Source organism: Trachinotus anak, unplaced genomic scaffold (genome assembly GCF_046630095.1).
Source record: "Trachinotus anak isolate AG129_WGS33_773 ecotype Australia unplaced genomic scaffold, CSIRO_AGI_Tana_v1 ptg000016l, whole genome shotgun sequence".
Taxonomy (NCBI): Eukaryota; Metazoa; Chordata; class Actinopteri; order Carangiformes; family Carangidae; genus Trachinotus; species Trachinotus anak.
In genome coordinates this window covers 3619124-3638728 of record NW_027273867.1, presented here as the reverse complement: position 1 = coordinate 3638728, position 19605 = coordinate 3619124, and the positions used below count along the sequence as shown (strand labels likewise).

At 40.3% G+C, this 19605-nt stretch overlaps 2 protein-coding genes across 3 annotated transcripts in view; both read left to right on the top strand.

Moving 5' to 3' along the window:
* rpl15 (ribosomal protein L15) overlaps window positions 1-19605 on the top strand; it is a 397523-nt gene that overhangs the window by 306385 nt on the left and 71533 nt on the right. The gene's annotated exons all lie outside the window — the stretch shown is intronic.
* LOC139634238 (ubiquitin-conjugating enzyme E2 E2-like) overlaps window positions 1-19605 on the top strand; it is a 68149-nt gene that overhangs the window by 9100 nt on the left and 39444 nt on the right. The window lies entirely within an intron of this gene.

Below are 19605 nucleotides of genomic sequence, written 5' to 3'. Positions count from 1 at the left end.
GAATAAGAAAAAAAAAAAAAGATAAATAAATATCTGTGCAATCGACCTGATTGGCAGTGTTTGCCATTAGGGTCACTGTAGCAACAGTGTTGTGTTAGCTCACACTCCCTGAGGGCAGAAAAGGCATTCTGCTGTGGCTTGACTGGTTTGCTGGGTTTATTTTGCTCCCGAGTCGGAGTGGTGAGAGGCAGAGGTGCTCCTGCCAATCAAGACCTGAGTAAGAGCTTTCATTGTGTGGGGTTTCTGTTGAGTAAGCGGTTGTTATTCTTCTTAAACTGATGACTTTCGGTGTGCCGTGTTGGAGGCAGAGGGGAAGGTGCAGGTGTGACCGTGTAGCTTTCACACAGAGTGAGCAGTAAGTGACGTGAAGTGCAGACATTTCCTGTCGGGCTGAGAAAGCAGGGAAACTCAGTGATGCATGGATGCTCTCGGACTTGTAGGCAGAGCAGCTGGGTTTAGTTACTCCAAACAGTTTGACCCAGCCCAGCATTTTCTCTGCCAGTACCAGTTCTGATACTTCAACTCACTTTTCTTTCCCCCAGATTTAAAATCTATAAACCTCACTGCCTCAGTCTTATTAGAATCAGTCTCATGTGCAGTGATCAGCCTGTGGAGACATTCATGTACTAGTCCGACGTAGTGTTTACCTGAAATCTGCTCTATGTTTATTCAGAAAACAGTCAGCCAATCAGAAGAGAGGCTCAAAGTGTAAAATATGGGACCTTTACATGATATAATTTTAGATTATGAAGTTGTGTTTTTATAATAATTCAGTTACACCATCACATTCAGCCTTTCTAATATATGTAGCATCCACAGCCTGTCTGCTGGCATTACATACAGACCTCACAAACCGCACTAAGCAGCTGTGATGAATGGTGATGCATGCAGATGCTGCACTCATTGTCCTCTGTGTGTGTCCACAGGACAGCTCAGGCAGCTGTCACTTAGCTTCATTACACAGTCTTTTCTAGCTCCACGTCTAACCGCTTATTTTGACTCACAAACCTAAACTAACCTGCTAAACTGACATCACATAATCCCTCTTTATGTTTTTAATTAAAAGCATCCATTGCATCCAGTTTCTCTTCCAATATTTAATGCTTATGAAGCGTCTGTGTTTAATGTGGAGGGCTTCTCTAGAATTTCTCACTCCAGAAGATCATTATTAATAAGGTGTAACTTTCATCCTTGTTATTGAGTTTTTTTTGTGTGAATAGATTTTACTGGGATTTAAGGAGTCCGTACAACCCTTTACAGGAAAATACGATGACATGAAATGCTCCATTTATGTCCAACCCTATACCCTCCCACTGCCCCACCCAACACCTCCCTTTTTACCTTTTAGACTCTTATAAGACAGTAATGACAAATATGATAAATAACAATAGCAATTGAAAGTATATTACAGAGAAAATGAGAAAGAAAACAAAGTGAGAACAAAGCATTGTGTATGTGTATGAGTCTTTGTGGTGTACAGCAGATCTCTGGGAGATCTATGTTATCAGGCCAACATGTAGGATTCAGCTATTACCTTGTGTGAAAATACTTCATTGAGTTTGATAAGCTCTGATGTTACTTTCTCAGCGCAGAGCTTCAAAAGAACTCCACGACGAAAAGTAGAGAAAACTCATTTTCAGGAAACAGTACAAAGTCAGGCTATGCTAACGCTAGCTGACCCTCAGTGGCACTTGCACACTTTTGCCTTCACTGTAAAGGCCCAGCACTGCCTTCACATTATTTTATTGTCAAGGTGATGAGTATCAGCTGTAGTTGACATGTGAAAATGAATGAACAGAGTAGAGTAGAAGAACTGGATCGGTCAGGATCAGGAAATAAAATGTCATGTCAAACTATTTTTTTAAAGACAGTCTGTTAGGTTAGTGGTCTTTCAGTGCCAAAATCTTCTCTGGCCTCATGTTACTTAATATGAAAACTATCCCAGTTCCTTGCATTGATGTATTTGATTTGGTATCATACTGGTACTCGGTATCAGCTGAGACGAAGGATATCAGGGGAATAAAAAATCTTATTGGTATCTCTAAAAATTTAGGTGACACATAACCCAAAACTGAGGTGGACTTGGTCTGGGCCTTGAGGTGTTAATGAGTCAGGTTTAGTTGAACCTAACCTACCTAACAACTGTCAGCCATCAACAGCCAACCAGATTTCTGTTCATCCACCTCTATACTGGTGTGACTTCACTACATGAACAATAGCTCCACCTGACCCAACGGCACAATGTAAAATGGACCAGACGACGAGTTTGTTCTAAGAATAAATCTCCCCAGAGAACAGATGCATCCATTGTTTGCACTGATTATAAACTCATTAAAAAAAACATTTCACCTTTTAAAAAGTGTGTATAGGCAGACAGCTACATAAAGTGATGGAGTCACTCAGAATAAAACCATTCATCTGCAAGCAGCCACCGTTTCTTTCAGCAGGTGAGACACCTGTTTCTATGAGGGGACTGTCTGTCAGTCGGAGAGATCTCCCCGGCACCTGCAGGCTGTTTGTCGGCCCTCCAGTCTCAAAGACAAGGCTAATCTGGCTGAAGCAAGCCATTATGTTTCCTGACAAAGGGCCAAACAGCAGAGGGGGGGTGGGGAGGAGAAATTTCATGGGCAGACACTTGTATAGAAAATTACATTTTTGTGTTCTTCTTTGAAGAATGTCCACACTCGTGACGAATGGCTCGAGCTCGGCTGCAGTCGGGAGTCCTCAGTCATAAGTGAGAAATTAGGCTCAAGCTGCTCGAGCGTTTTTCAGGGGGAGTCAGACGTCCAAGCCGCCGGGGGCACGGCGCTACTTGAAATGTAGATTTCTGTATTCATATGCACCTTGGGGTATTTGCCTCACTCTTAACAGCTCCCGACCCCCCCCCCACCCAACACACACACACACACACACACACACACACACACACACACACACACACACACACACACACACACAAGGCTGTCACATCCCCGGTGTTTGATTTAGTCTCCACATTTCACCACAACAATATCGATTCAGCCCGTCCTTTTGTACGAACACTGATGCACAATTGCTCATTGTGAACATTAAAAAAAAAACTTCTGCCGAGATAAATTCCCTTAAACGGGACTGCACCTCCTCGCACACCGTGTCTGTTTGAACAAAGGGCTCCACATCTCCCCCGGCCCTTTCTTCACCTACTAATTGATCTGACAGTGTTAAATAGGCTGTGTTTGCCGAAAGACATCAGATGTGAGGGGCTATGAGCGGACGCTGTGATGCAGCTCATTACCCCACAGGCTTCAGCTCTTTTTTTTTTCTCCCGCCAGAATAAAGCACAGCTCATGATCACAGCGGCTCCAGCAAACATCCTCTCTGGCTCATTTTGTACATTCCCTTCCTCAATAGCAGGAATGGTTCTGTAATCCCTCTTGGGAATGAAAAAAAAGAACCACCTTTAACTTTTACTAAGACAGCACCCTTTGTTTTCCTTTGGCTTCATTTAGAAAAAAAAGGACTTGGTGGAATTTTTGGAGCCATATGAGGAAATATTTTTCATCATTCTTTTTAATCATCTTTGTCACACTGCCAGAGAGTAATTAATTGAATGTGACAAGCGCTCTGGAAGGGTATGTAAATAGCCCCCACACCAGACACATTATATTAGCCCAGTGCTCGGTCGCCTTCCTGGCTGTGTGTGTGTCTGTGTGTGTGTGTTTTCCATAATTACCATATCCTTTCATGATAGTCCTGGCAGCATTTTGATAAGAATCCCCCATCGGCTGAGGGGAAACAATGTGTGGATTCCAAGGGGGAACTGGCCATGCTCGCTCTCTCTCTCTCTCTCTCTCTCTCTCTCTTTGACTATCATTCATGCTCGCTCTCTCTGCTTCTTAATCCTAGTAAGACTTTGTGTGCTCCAGAGGAATAACTTCCCCTCTGAATATCAGTATCATCTAAGGAATGAAAGTAATAAAGCAGAAGAGAGTATCATCAAAATAAAAATTCACCCATGACTATCAGGCTTTCGACACGATTGGTTCAAACACAGCTGCTGTAAAGTGCTGGTTTACTGTTCTTTAAAGGAAGACGACAGACGCTGAGCTCAGCTTTGCTGTGGCGATTATACGTTTTCATTTCCTTTTCATTTCCAGCTTTCAAAACCTGGCAAAAACAAAACAAAATATGAATTATGTGTATGTCATCTGGGCTGCTGCAAATGAGCGTGCTTTGTTAATCCCATTAAATTAACAAGCGATTAGAATTGAGCAGGAGTGTTGTTGTTGCGTGGGTGTCAACTAATATTTACTACATTTCGTGCTATTATCCTGAGCTAAAAACAAAGAAATGTTGATCAGTATTACCATGGGGCCAGAGCAGTGTAGTCAGCTGACATTGGTCTTTTATTAAAAAATTGATCTCAGCCAAGCAGCATCATTCATTTGGTGCAGGCTCTGCTTTACATAAATCCAGTTTAAAACCAGGATGTAGGCGTGTCTTCTTCACATAAATTCAGTCAGTCATACTCTCAAAGTTATGGAAATTAATTTGGTGTTTCAAAAGCAGTAACATCTGCCAGTGTGTTCTGTGTAAGTGCATCTTAATAATGTCTGGAAGTGTTTTACTGCTGTTTCAGAGATGAGCGTAACATTTAAATACAATTGAACCTACTGAAACATGGCTGCAGCTAGTATACATTTTCATTACAAATTAGTCATTCAGTTATTTTCTTTATTAGTCGATTAATCATTTTGGTGTATAAAAGGTTATATAAACACATGTAAAATTTATTAGGAATTGGAACATATGTTGACATATATGTCAAGCCCATATGAATATGTATGTTTATGGATGTATGCTTATATTGTGACATGTTACATAAATATTTATCCATCCCAAAGACTGTCAATATATGTTGATAATATATACAGTATGGTCCAAAAGTCTGAGTCCACTTTCCAAGAATGAGAAGATAGATATGTTTAAAATTAGTACGACATACCATATAAACATTAATCATATAGATATCTTTAATATTTGTACATGTACAAACTGTACTCTGGGTATTTCAAAGATGTTTTATCTTCAGATGTTCAGAAGATATGTGTATTTGATAATAATATATCCCCTTATAGATATTATATATGTCATATATTACATTTCTGTACAAGAAATAGAGGAAAATGCCCTTCGCTGTTTCCAAGTTGACTTGTCTTGTTTTGTCAAACCGACAGTTCAGAACTGACAGCTTTTCATTTTGCTGTAATTTAAGACCAGAGAAAGAAGAAAACGCATCAAATGTTTTGTGTTTTTGCTTGAAAAATTACTTAAGTGATAAATTGATTATTATATAAATTAAACATTCAGTGATTAATTTTCTTTCACTAAGTGATTTTTTTTTCTCCAAAACCATTTGAATCAGCATCAAAATGACAGCGCTGAAATTAGTGTTTTGTACTGGAGGCTGGTCACTGAAACGAAGACGCCTGCTCAGCATCATGAGAAATAAATAGACTATTATGAAATGAAACACTGGCATTCGGGGAGAGTTGTGCAAATGAGCTACTTCACGCTGCAAATGGCAGTGATGTGATGCAGGGGAAGAGTCGCTAAGTTTAAGTTCACATTCCTGCAGCCATCAAATAAACAACCGCCACTTATAAAAGGAATCACACTCCAGTGAGCAGTGACCATGAGGAAACAGGTTTTTTTCAAATTAGGGAATCATGATTTTTCTGTTGTGTTGAGGATGAGGAAAAATCAATAACTGTAAACTGAAGTCCCTGTTAGGTGGTATTTTGTGGTGTCAGTATATTTACATTTAATCTCTTCATATGAAGAATATTAAATGTATTATTCATTTTTGTCCAGAACTCACATCTGTTCGGTGCAGCACATGTGAACATTGTGCAGGTCTCTTGTTTTCCAGGTCCTCCTCTGGACAGCTGGACAGCGGGAAGTGGTTTAACTCTGACTCATGGTTTCTGCATAGCTGCTTTTTTTTTCTTGCTTTTTTTTCTTCAAGATGAAAACTGGAGAAGTTTTGGTGTCAATGTGTCAGGAAAATTGGTGTTGGCGAAGCATACAGTGTTCCTGGCAGCGACTCTTCTCACACATCTCTCTCATAACTTTGTGAACCATCAGTCTCTGAGCAGCTGTGATACATCAAAGTCATAAACAGGAGTCCTGTATCAGTATCATCAAATGTCTCTAATGCTGCCACGAGACAAAATTCAAAGATGTAAGAGAAATGTACAGTCTGAATTACAGTCCTCGCACTTTGCCCAGAGTTGTATCGCAGTGATTGACGGTGGAGAAACTAGTGGAGGTTGTTATTGACGACGGAGCTACGCTGCCTCTCAGCCCCTTTCCAGCCACAATAAACCCATGCACAGTAAAAGGAGCTTTTACTACAGAGACGATAAATCCAAAGGCCAACAAAGTGCTGAACAATGTCACACTGTAAAAACTGCAACTTATATTCTTTGGCATTAATGACAATCAGAGGTTTTTGGGCCTTTGGAATATAAAATATTAGCATTTAAAGTAAATACTGAGTCCCAATAATTTAGATTCTCAATGTGACTTAATCTGTTTGTCGAATTCAAGTTTCAATTACTTGAGGAGTAATTCTTGAAAACTAACAGTCATGAGTTCAGTTGATAAAATGTTGATGGGTTGTTCACTTAAATCATCAATTTAAAAGTCCCATCCAGTCTAAAGGTAGATGTCCACGTGTTTTTGATTATAAAGCAGGTCTAGGTTCTATATTAATACTGTTATTAGTATTAGTAAACCCTGAGTCTGAGTTTGTTTCCAAGGCATATAATAAGATTAGTCCAATATATTAAAGTAACTACTCACGGTTGTATAGATAGTAGAACAAAGACAGAGGTGTGTCGATACATTTTTTGCACTTCTATTGTAGAAATAGAGGAAGTCAATATTTTTCAAGATGCTTTATCAGGTATCTGACAGAAGTGCAGCTTCCTGTCTGTGGTTCATTCTCTTTCCTCTGTCACGTCGAAGTGAGGTTGAGGCCAGTGTGTGAAGTGTCCGCAGTGCAGCCCTGCAGCATCCCAGCAAGCTACTGTAGCTGTAATTTTGTCTTGTCAGATAAATGGGAGGAGGTCCGGTTTGTAATTAGGAAACATCCTGCAGAGAAACAGCCGCCCAGTGGGCACACCTGCTGTTCAGCCAGCAACTCGCTGCTCAGAGTAGCAACACTAGATATAAAACCTTGTATCTAGTGTTGCTGGGCCGCGTGTGGTCAGTGTGTGAAACTGAGGATGTGGTTTGAAACCGTTGTGGAACAGCTGCTAATGATCATACTCATATTTTCATTCAGCCCGGTGTCAGCGGGCTTCAGCTCTTTATCCGTTTGCTTCTCTCTGTGCTCTCATGTACAGTGTTTCAGTACAGCTGAATTCCCAATCAAGCTGTTCTCATTCACTGTTTTTCTGTTTGTCACACAGTGAGACAGTTATGAAATAGGGACTGAAACGTGGCTCACCAAGACTACATGTTAACTTCTGAGCTGCTCTCAGTTTTAAAATCACGACGGCATCTGAAAAAAACATCACCAAACACATAAGTTAAAGAAAATGGCTGTGTTATGATATCGGCCATATTTAAGTGCAAATTGATCACTTAGAGAGACAGAATATGTTATGTCCCCCCCACAGGGCACAGCCTCAGTCTGGGTAACAAGCTGCTGCTCCATCTCTCTGCCATTCACTGACCAGAGACAACACAGAGAGTGGGCTGATGCAAAGTGTGCAGAGTAGCTAAGGTTTCTTCAAAAAGGTCACTAGATTTGTTGCTAGATGTTTTTTGTTTTTGTTTTTTTTAAGATCGAGTTGATATCTTCTGAAGTTAGTCTTTATGGTAAAGATTCCCTTTGTGTTTTCACAGTTAAGCTGCGGTGGAATACCAGTAATAAAAAGAGGGAATTTGGTCTGTAGCTATGGATTTAAGACAGACATGAAAAAGCATTGATGTTGTCTTTAACAGCAGTTGTGTTTCAGTTTTATTTTTTAATAGTCATTTTGACATTACGTGTGCAGTAAAACATAGAAATACAAAAAATCTTATTATTTAATTATTTAAGGTATGAAAGCAAATGGGGTGGGAGATGGATTCTGTTTGTCATATTTACATTATGATGATGTAAAATAAACAGGTGGGGGTAGCTAGTTTTGGCCAGTCCCATAAATAAAAGACTATGTCAAAATACTTATTTATAAACTTCAATATTTCATAGAGAACTAATATACAGCATGAAAAATAAATAGGCTGTTGTCACAGGAGCACGAGCAGTGACAGTGAAAGTGATTTTAAATGTTTGCACCACAGGCTGTTGCATGGTCGGAGCACCGGGAGAAACCCTGGCTGCAGATGTCGCTGGTCCAGCCAAGAATTACATTTGTTCACACAAGAACAGTAAATGCAAACACAAATGAAACACGGTTAAAACGATTCAATCTAACCAGTCCACGTGAGGTGGGATGCAACACGCTGTGGTGCTGGTGATGTCTGTGTAGCTCAGTGTTTCTGGTCCGTGGAGAGCAGAGCTGAGTCTGTGGTTTGCTGCTGAGAAATACCACAAATGCAGTTACTCTGTGAGGCTCGCTGTTTCGTGATAACGGCGCAGTCTGAAGTGGTGGCATCAGAACGCTGTGTTACTCTGCTTTGTTGACACAGATCTGTGTGAGTGTATAATACACATGTCAGACTTCATGCAGGGGAACATTTCTGTTTGCGGCCGTGGAGGGGCCTTTCCTCATTTGAGCTGCAGCTCACAGCTCTGGAGACGCTGTCAGTGTTACTGACACTTAACTTGCTCATCAGCCTTCACTGCGTAATATTAGAAAGCAGTCAGACCTGTGGTTAGCAGTTACTGTTGACTTTGAAACCACACAGTTGACTTAGTGTGTTTCACTTGATAGCTGCTGTCAGAGCCTGTCAAAGAAAAAATATTTGACTCTTGACCAATATTTATTTATTTTACATTTTTCTCAAGTAAAACTCTGTGATAACTTATGAGTGTCATTTCTCATTAACTGTAGGGCCTCTACAACTTAAACTATTTAGACACTACAATGATGTCTTACACAATAGTGAGATTCCAACTTTATAGTGCCAGCATCTGGCAGAAAAACTAAACCAGCGCGAGCAGCAGATTAATGTCCATTTTTTCAAATGACATGTTAATAATCACATATTGGGCTATACAGCGCACCCAAGGGGAAAAGGCATTTGATACAACCTGTTCTATTCTGTTCTGAAGGTCTAATAGAAATGTAGAACAATGGCTTCTTCCAAATTCCCATTTACACCTATAAATGAAGTTATTGTTCACCATCCAGTTGTACAGCTTGATTCATGATTGATCAAATTTCAGAAAGCTAGCAACTGATTCTATATTTTGTTGTGAATGAAATAGTTGTTAGTCATCATAGAATTTTTGACTATGTTCATGTCCATGATGCCAACACTGATCAGTTGTCTGTTATAATCTCAGCAGGGTTTGGGTTTAATATCATTTTATCAAGTCCTTATCCACAGTCAAATGGGTTTATTCCATCCACATATTCTTCAAATCTCTTAATGAATCTTAATTAGGTGCTTTCATTGTTTCCAGCAAACTAGCTAACTAAATTAAAGCAGTTTTTAATGGTACACTAATTAATGTTGCCAACTTGTAGCTGTAAGATGATTAGCAACAGAAGATATGAAATGTTGGTGAAGTAGATCTCACCTAACCTAGGATGGTTTATATACACAAAAGCTAGCCTACACAGACACGAGGAGGGCAGGAACAAACGGTTAGCTATGGCTACATCCACGCTGATGTTTCAGTTTGAAGATGCATCACCTTTGCTGTATTTACGCGTGGAGTTCACACTGCTCTGGAGTTTTTGAGCCCCTAAAACGGAGATTTTGGAAACACTGCTGACCACATTTTAGTTGAAAACTGTGGGGTTGTGTTGGAGACTTCTGGAAACGAGGACCTGGACATAGGTACGTTCGCCTCCTGATTGGCGCTTATAAGGCTCAGCTTCCAGTGGGGAATACAACATAACAAAACACAGTATAACAAAACACGAGAGTTACTGACCTTGTTGTCTTTGCTTGCAGCTGTTGTGCAGTGACATTCTGTGCAACCACCACAGTCACCACTCTGTTGTTCTTGTTCAACAACAGCACACAGTTCACTCCTGGTTGTGGAGAGCTGTTACAGAGTGGTGTTTCTTCCTCATCACAAATAATCTGAACTGTGGACACATGCCAACATGCACAGAGAAACAGACAACAACAAAAGGGTTCAATATGTTACACAATGCTGAGTAACTGCATCTGATATAATCTGCTGTTGATCTGTAATAAAAGGGATGGTGATGGTTTGACCTTGAGACAATCAATTTCAATATTTGGGGCAATGCAACTGACGAGTATCTCACTTCAGCAATGTTGAGAGTTAAAGGTCCCATATTCTATAAAGGTAGATGTCCGTGTGTTTTTTGATTATAAAGCAGGTCTAGGTTCTATATTAATACTGTGAAAGTATCAAAGCTTCAGCCCACAGAGAAATGCACACAGCCTGTATTCAGAAACTGAGCCTTAAAACCAGCCGTCAGGACTTTGTGATGTCACAACAAAGCAGTCACTTCTCTCAGTCACACCCCAAGTGCTGCCCACCTGGACCCACCATCCAACCTTTCAGGATTTGGTTTTTCTGAGTGTTTACCTGAAATCTGCTAGATTTGTATTCAGTTACTCAGAAAACAGTCAGCCAATCAGATCTGATTGGCTCATGGACCTTCTCCAGAGAGAAGCCTGAGAGAGGAGATGTAAAACTACACTACACTGGTACACTACACTACCTTTTTGCTTCTTAAAACCACAAATATGTCTTCTTATCAACACTTCAAATAAAACAGTGGAAATGTGTAAAATATGGGACCTTTAAATGAACAGGACTCAGGGAATAGCATTAATTTGTATAATCCCGTTTTGGCCACAATGTGGTTTTGTAAAAGGGAGCATGTGATTTTACTATTAACCTCTAAGAAATCTTCAAGATAGAGTGCAGCTTTAACTGAAGTCTGAAAACCATCTTCATTTTAGTTATAGTTCAATTAAATTCATACTATGGATCTGCTCACAGAAGTCATTCCAGTGACTATGGGATTATGTGGTTCTCTGTCTAATGGAACTGAAGTGGCTTAGGGCCAATTTGTTCTCCTGTAAGAGATTTGAACAAGCTGCAGGAATTGTGATCTGTCAAGTCAGTTTTGTGCAGTGATGTCTGCAACATGGGCAGAATCTCAAAAGAGTTTTGAGAAATCTTCTTCCCTTAAATTTACAGATTTAGGAGGCTTCCTTTTTTAATTTTCACACGTCATCAACTCTCACTTGCTTCACACTTGGAAATAGGAGATTATGGCCGCTCTCCTGCCTTTTATTTTTATGTATAATGTGGTTTCTGTATTTTTGGGACTTCCATACATTCTTTTTAAGTTTCTATGGTCACAGTAACGCAGCTGATTGTGAGTAATTTATCTGTGTTATGAGGCAGGCAGGTCTGCACTTGTGTGCTTGGCCGGTTTGATGTCTCAAGTTATATCTCAAAGTTACTAAACTTGCTAAATATAGTTACTATATCGAACTGTATCTTATCTATAGTCTATCACAGCAGTTGTAGTGCTCGGTTTTATTTTTGTAATAGTTCTGCTACTGTTATGTGATAATCACTAAATGCCTACCACTCCTTTGACGGTACCTCTCAGGAGTACGGAGCGCATCTACTGTGAGCTGGAATGTGCTTTTAAATAAATTCTCATTTGGATATGTGTCCTTTCAGGGTTCCTACTTGTCCTGGAAAACCTGTGTCAATACAATCAACTGGTAAAATAGACTACAATATGACATGAACTGTTTAGCGGTAGCTCACAGTGGATGTGATTAACCTCTGTAAAGGCATCACTTCCTGTTACTAGTAAAGAGATTGAAGTGTGATAAACTGAAGACCCTGTGGCAGTAAATAGTTCTTTTGATCAATTTTTATGATTACATAATTGGTTAAGCAGTTAAAGATGATTTCATAGATAAGTGCAGCCCAGTGTAGACTGCACTTGTTTTAAATCACCCTTCCACAGATAGGAACATGTTGGTGAATAATGTGATTCCTGTCAGTCATAAGAGCTAGATCATCACTGACAATGTCCTGGAAGAGGCCTGGAAAGTGATCTCTGGAGAGGAGTGGGTTGAACAGGTGGGACTCTCACAGGACTTCAACTGTATCATGACTGGAATCATTTAAAACTCAGGTTGAAACAGTTTTCAAAGAGGGGACCATCATGTACTCAGGAATGATCTGGTGCTTGTTGTCACAGAGTTTTATGGTAATTTTACTGGACCATCGTGTGAACTTGTGTTTATTCTTCTTCCCATTCAAATAAACATTAAGTCAATTTAAAAAAAATGCATTTAAAAGGGAAAAGTCTGGTGTGTTAAAGTGCTACAGGTTGAGTTAATAGTGATGCGAGTTTTTTCCTCAGTCAGTCAGTGGTGGAGGTATACGCGGCTCCTCCTGCATCCACCAACACCACCATCTGATCACAGTCACTGAAGATACAAGTCCAGCTTCAAAGAAAAGCTTTCACAGTCATTTATTTTTTTGGCGTCGTGCCTTCATTAGATGGTAACAGTGTCGATGCAGGCAGAGGAGAGAGAGGCTGCAACATGCAATGGATGTCTTCTAACTGAACTGTTGTTGAGTATATATGCTGTGCCCCTTGACCTCTTGTCCTTCAGGACAGTCTTAATATTACACTATTCATTGAATCCATGAGGCTATTGAGGGGTAGTGGCAGCTTTAATGGTGTCAGACTCTCCTATTTTGATGATGTGTGCTGCAATAACTGATTCTGCAGCTCTTTTTCCTGCTCCTCTGTCCTCATTCATTTAATCCTTTCTCTTGTCTGCAGATTGCTACAGCTGAGTAAGCCTGTCTCTGCAGTGGTGTGTGTATGTCTCTGTGTGTGTGTGTGAATGAGGTCATCAGGATGTATATCAGCTACGTACATCATGTCTCTGTGTTGGTTGAGTGATTAGCCTCTCATTAGATATGCTGCTCTCCTCTGTAGAGGAGGGACTGCAGTATCGTCCTACAGCGGCGCTCTCTATCTCTATTCTCTCTATCCACACACACGCACATCATTTAAAGAGAAACACAAACACACATAAACGTACTACTTCCTCTCCTGCACTTCAGGAAACTTCATTCATGTTGGATACACAGAAATATGGAGACATACACACTTTCACTTCCTGAGCATCAGGATCAGACTCATACATCCAGCAACAATGGGCCCATTAATAAACCTTGTACTGAAGGGGATCATGCAGACATGATGTGATGTGATGGCTCCTCCCTGACTCCAGCCACATACATTCACCTAATTCTGGATTCATCTTTCTTTGATATTAATTCTTGTTCTTATTTAAAGGGTAAAAAAGTGGTTGAAGGGGGTGGCTGTAGTTGTATCTTTTCCATTTTGAGCAGTGTTACCTGTTTTTTTACCTGTAGCTCTGTGTCGTGCTAATTATCTATTCAGCATATTTGCTTTTTATGCCTCTGCACTGTCCGTCTGGCTGTGCGTACGCACATCCGTCCTTCCCATTCTTGTGATATCTCAGGGACACCTTCAGGGAATTTCTTTAAGTTTGGTCCTAATGTTCCCTTTGTTTGAACTAATTCGATTTCGGTGGTTAAAGGTTACTGTGATCTCACAAAACATGTTTTTGGCCATAACTCTATAATTTAATAATTCTTACACTAATTATGACACAAAACATGATTTTTAATGATGAATTTTATATTCAAACCTTGAACTGTTAATGTACTGGAAAAACACTCTTCTGGTCCTTATTCAACACCATAACTCAGGAACAGAAGGAGAGATCGTGGCCATATTTTGTTATTGTCCAAAACTGCTTGAAAAAAGACAAAAACACAATGTGTTAGTTTGTCTGTCAGGACTGTCTGATCTCTCTATCCTGTCTGCAGCATTCATTCTGTAGGTTCATACTGAAAATTCCCATCTTTAAAAACAGCTTTCCTTTTTAAAAAAAAAATAGTGTCATTTCCAACCAGAGTTTTTTTTTAGCAAACTACTCAAACAAGAGGAAACTGTATTTTTTGGGGACTATTTTCAGTAGCTGATTAATACACAAATGTTATGTGTATTTGTGCCAGAAAGTTTTATTTCCTGATCAGAGAAATCTGCTTTCCCTAGTTATATTCTCCAGTTCTTTTGGGGGGGGGGGGCATACAGTAGTCAACAAAACTAGAAGTGTATTTGATCTGAGGTATAATTAAAAACCAAAAGGTTTATGAACTCGTGGAAAAATGGGTCCTAAAGTCCAACCTCAAAGCAAGAGAAGTGAGAACACCTATGATCTCCAACGAAAGCTAAAAAGAGGAGCAAGGTGATGAAATAATGTGTGGACACCACAGCGTCCTCAGTTTGGACCTGGCTCCACATGGTGAACACCTGCCTGAGGGAGAGTACGAAACCAGCTAGTGCGGCTTCATTAAGATGGAAGAGGGAGGGCAGGAGGGAACTCATTCTTCTTTAATATTTCTATTTTTATTCGTTCGTTCATTCATTCATTCATTAGCCAAAACTGCTTATACTTTTAGGGTCGCTGGAGGGCTGGAGCCAAGTCCCAGCTGACACTGGGCGAGGGCGGGGCACACCCTGGACAGGGTGCCAGTCAAACAACCATTCACACTCACATTCCCACCTACGGGCAATTTAGAGTCACCAATCAACCCAACCTGCATGTGTCTGGACGTTATATCGTCCTCAGTGTGGTTGTACTCTGTAGTTTGTCTTGATTGTTTTGGAGCTCATTAGCTGGTTGCACCATTCACTCTTATTGAACCTCCTCTGCTCCAGTAAAAAGCACTGGTTTGCAGACAGTGGGGAGACTGGAGTCAGTGGTGTAAATACAAACCCCAAGCTAACGAACAAAGGAGTTTGCTGAATGACTGTTATAGCAAACTCAGTAACTTTATTTTTCCTCCTCAGTAACCTTTTATTGAGCAGAAACAAAACAATTAGTCAATTAATTGACAAGTTGGTTTCCATGAGAACAATCCAGCAATCAGCAACTATTTTGCTAATAACAATTGTTTTAGTCATTTTATTTCTTTTTGACATTTCACAGGCAAAACAAATAATTGAAAACTAATTGGAGGCTTTCACAATAATGAAAACAAATCAGGAGGTGCAGCCTTAAAATGGTGAAAAAAGATGTCAGTGTTAAGGAAACAGAACAGAAGAGTCAAAACACAGAGAAACTCCGAGCTGTTGTGACAAGAGCAAGTCCAGACAGTAAGCAGAAGCTGTGAGTGACAGTCACTACTACAAATGTTTCTCAAAGACACAGGGATGAATTTCCCTGCGCCAGCTTCTGCTGTGACTAGTCTTTAAGACTTGAAAACATGTAAACCTAATTTAAAGGTCCCATATTCTATAAGGGTAGATGTCCATGTGTTTTTGATTATAAAGCAGGTCTAGGTTCTATATTAATACTGTGAAAGTATCAAAGCCTCAGTCCACAGAGAAATGCACACAGCCTGTATTCAGAAACTGAGCCTCAAAACGAGCCGTCAGGACTTCTCAAACTTTGTGATGTCACAACAAAGTAGTCACTTCTCTCAGCCACACCCCAAGCCCCACCCACCTGAACCCACCATGGGTTCTCTGAGTGTTTACCTGAAATCAGCTATATTTTTATTGGATCATTCAGCCAATCAGAAGAGAGGCTCAGATCCTCCCCTCTCCTCTTGAACTTTAATGTGAGTAATTAAACATCAGGTCCTCAGGTCTGTGGAGGAGTGACTGAGTTGTGGCTGAGTTGGCTGGTTAATGGCCGGAGTGAGTCCCCTGTCATCACAGAGATAAAAGAGACAGCAGGCAGACAGAAACAGTCCGGGGCGTCTCTTTATCTGCCTATGTTGTTACAGCTTAACTCAACCAACCAGTTGTGAGAGGGGGAAGATAAGGTGAGGCTGTGCTGCTCTGACAACAGCCACCATGCATACCTGAGGCCGATACTGCCACAGAAATGTGTGGCCTCAGGAAAGCCTGGCAGACTCACTGCACGGGCTGTGGTGTTGTTGACTCATCTGTTTTTCTTTCTTTTCAGCACAGGAGTCAGTTATTGATGCCTAAGAAACAAATGCATTTTTTACTTTTTCAGGCTCCAGTGGCATTTTTATCTTTTTTCTGTGTCTGTCTTGATAATTCATATCATTTCTGTTAAACATACGCAGCCATACTTTTTTAAGCTTTTATCATGTTATCAGATATTTGGTTTAGATAAATTAGAAAGTCTCATATCCCATGTAACATCCACATTTATCTGCTGTGTCTGTCTGTCTGTTTATTTTTGTATTTTTTTTTATTATTGGTGTGATCTTCAGTAAGATCTGTCGGTGCTGGTAATGTGTCAGTCTAAGTTACATTTCTGTTTTCAGTGCAAATAAACAGTTCAAACAAATTCATTGAGGCAATCGCAGCTAATTTGAACTGTCTTCCTGCACCTCTGATATGAAGTTAAGGGGGTCCTCCAACAGTTTTGTATGGCGCTTGTATAAAGTTTGGAGTCTCACATGAGAAAGATTAAAAAAAGATTAAAAACAGTTGTCAAACCAAGCTCTTCTCAGTTCTTTATGTTAATTTTTAAGTGAAAAAAAAGTAACAAATTAAGAACAGTATGACCACTGCTTTATTTTATCATGTGACTGTGTGTGGTCTTCAGGCTGCTACCATACAAAACATACACAGGGCAGCGACAGATGAGCATGAGCTAGGTGGTCGACAGCTGTGCATTTCTCCTCTATCAAACTGCTGGTGTGCTCACATCCCTACCTCCTAGTCTAAACCAGGATTTCTCAGGTGATGTCTCTCCCATGCCTACAGAAGACTGTATGAAACTTTTCATAGGCCAAGTAGTTTTCTACATGAGTATTAAATTGACTGTGTCATGCAAAAACAGTGAAATTTCCCTTCCAGCAATCTTTTAGACTTTGCGTTTTCTGATCAGGCAGCGTGGATACCCTGTCAGATGTTGTTTTCAGTTTAGTTTTCAACAAAGGCTGCACAATTAATCGAACTGTAATCAAAATCTCAACATGGCTAATTGCAATATCCAAATCGCAGGAGCTGTAAAAAAAATCATATGAGCTGCATTTTTTTTTTTGGGATAAAGGTAAAATGTGTCACAATTTTTGTGCATTTTTAGCACCATAACTGTTGTCACAATATGACTTTTATAATATATATATATATATATATATATATATATATATATTTTTTTTTTTTTTTTTTTTTTTTTTTTTTTTTTTTTGGGCATATCGTGCAGCCCTATATGAACTGAGCTAAACTGAGTGAATGAGCCTGAGACGTGATTTTAACTGTGAATCAGTTCCCATTAGATAGTAAAGAAACTTAAAAGTGACAGTTGCAAATGTTCCTTTAAAGTCTTAAGCAGTGGGAAGGTTTAGGACTCTGACCATGAATCTGTATTCTGTAACTGGTCCTGGGTCTGTTGCTCTGTTTCCGTGGAGCTCCCACAGATCCCGCTTGGTTTCCTCTGTTTATTTTTCATTCCTCACACCCAGCCAGTGCTTCTCTAAACTGCAGTGTTGCTGAATCAATAGCGCAGTGAGAGCCTGGCTGCACCTACACACTCAACCGTAGCATGCACTTCACGGCCGCCCTCAAATCAGACCATGATGTGTTTCAGTCAGCAGACAATGCCACGGCAGGCGTGGGAATCATGTTTTTTTTCACTCAAGGATTATGTTCCAAATCATCCCCTCTCCTCTTGTGCCTCTCAGGCAGCTCTGATCCCTCTGCGCCGCCTGACAGGTATCTGTGGCTCATATCATCATCCACTGAAGAGTATCTTCAGTCATTCAGATGCCTCAGCTGTCCTTGCTACACACACATCTGCCCTTGATAAGATTGATTAACAGCTCAGTGCAAAGATAGTTGGAGTTTCAAGGTAGTTGCACTGCACTGAGCCCACTGTAGGTCACCTGCATGCCAGATGCAGTACTATGGAGCCTGTGGGAGCTATTCACGCTACTTGTCTTCCCATTCCGATACCAGTCACTGCATTGGCAAGGCCCTGAGCTGCCATTAATCAGAGAGCATGTCTCATCGGAGGCCGCGGGGGGAAGTGGCAAATTCCCCATACCTTGCAGGATCATCCTTCGCACAGTAAATCTCTGGTTAATTGTCTCCATGCATGCCTCAGTTGGTTTTCCAGCTGATGTGGCTGCGCTGGCTGTTGAATTGTTAATGTGCCCTTTTGTGGTCTGCTTTCAACAGCTATCACCTTCAAGCCTTGGTCCTTAATGGGGGGTGTCTCCCATTTTATTTTCAAGGCCGTTCAAGAAGGAAAAAAAACATTAATGCTGTTTTAAGAAGAGCTAATGCATCAGCGTAAATCATCGCTGGGTGGACTCCTCGTTCTTTTCCCGAGTCTCAGCAGTGCTGTGGGGATATGTAACCCTCCTCAGCCTGAAGATGATGTTCCCAAAAAATACAAAATGAGATCTTGATGAAATGTTTTAACATATGTAATTTGATATTGCTTTGATAGTGAGTTCAATATACTGTAAATTAAAGGTCCCATAGTTTACACTTATACAGTGTTTTGTTTAAAGTGTGTATATCCATAAGAAGATATATTTGTGGTTTAAGTTCCAAAAAAACATCTCAATGTAGTTTTACATCTCCTCTCTCAGGCTTCTCTCTGGAGCTCAACAGGTCGGTGAACCAATCAAACTGTAACTTAAGGCTAAAGTTAGAAACTAGCTAACATTATCGTCCATCCTTAGATACTTGACACAAGTGGATCTGAGCCCTCTGATTGGCTGAATGATCGAATAAAAATATAGCAGATTTCACGTAAACACACAAAGACACCAACTTCTGCAAGGTTGGATGGTGGGTCCAGGTGGGCGGAGCTTGGGGCGTGGCAGACAGCAGTGACTGCTTTGTTTTGACATCACAAAGTTGATGATCATAATCAGTGATAAACTGTCAAATAAATAATAGTTGAGTAGAAAGTACAATATTTCTCTCATGTGGCATTTGGCTGGCCAGTGTATCGTAAATACAATCAGTCAGTCAGTCAATAATATTTGCATCATAGGTCTGGCCCCTGCTATTGTGGTCCAGCTAAAAGGTTAAAATACTAACTAATCCACCACAGCCACAAAAGACTATTAACATGAAACTCCAATCCTCCATTGTCTCACTGCTCACGACTGAGCACCTGTGTTTGCCCACAATAGATGATATATGGCATTTTATCTTGGTAATGAAGTGAGAAGTCCACACTGGAAATGAAAGGGCGCACTATCAGCTAGCTAACATTAGTCAGCTAAACTGTAACTTAAGGCAAAAGTTAGGAACTAGCTAACATTAGTTAGCTAAACTGTAACTTAAGGCTAAAGTTAGGAACTAGCTAACATTAGCATCCTTCCTTAGATACTTGACATAATCTAATTCAGAAACTCTGAAGGTGAGA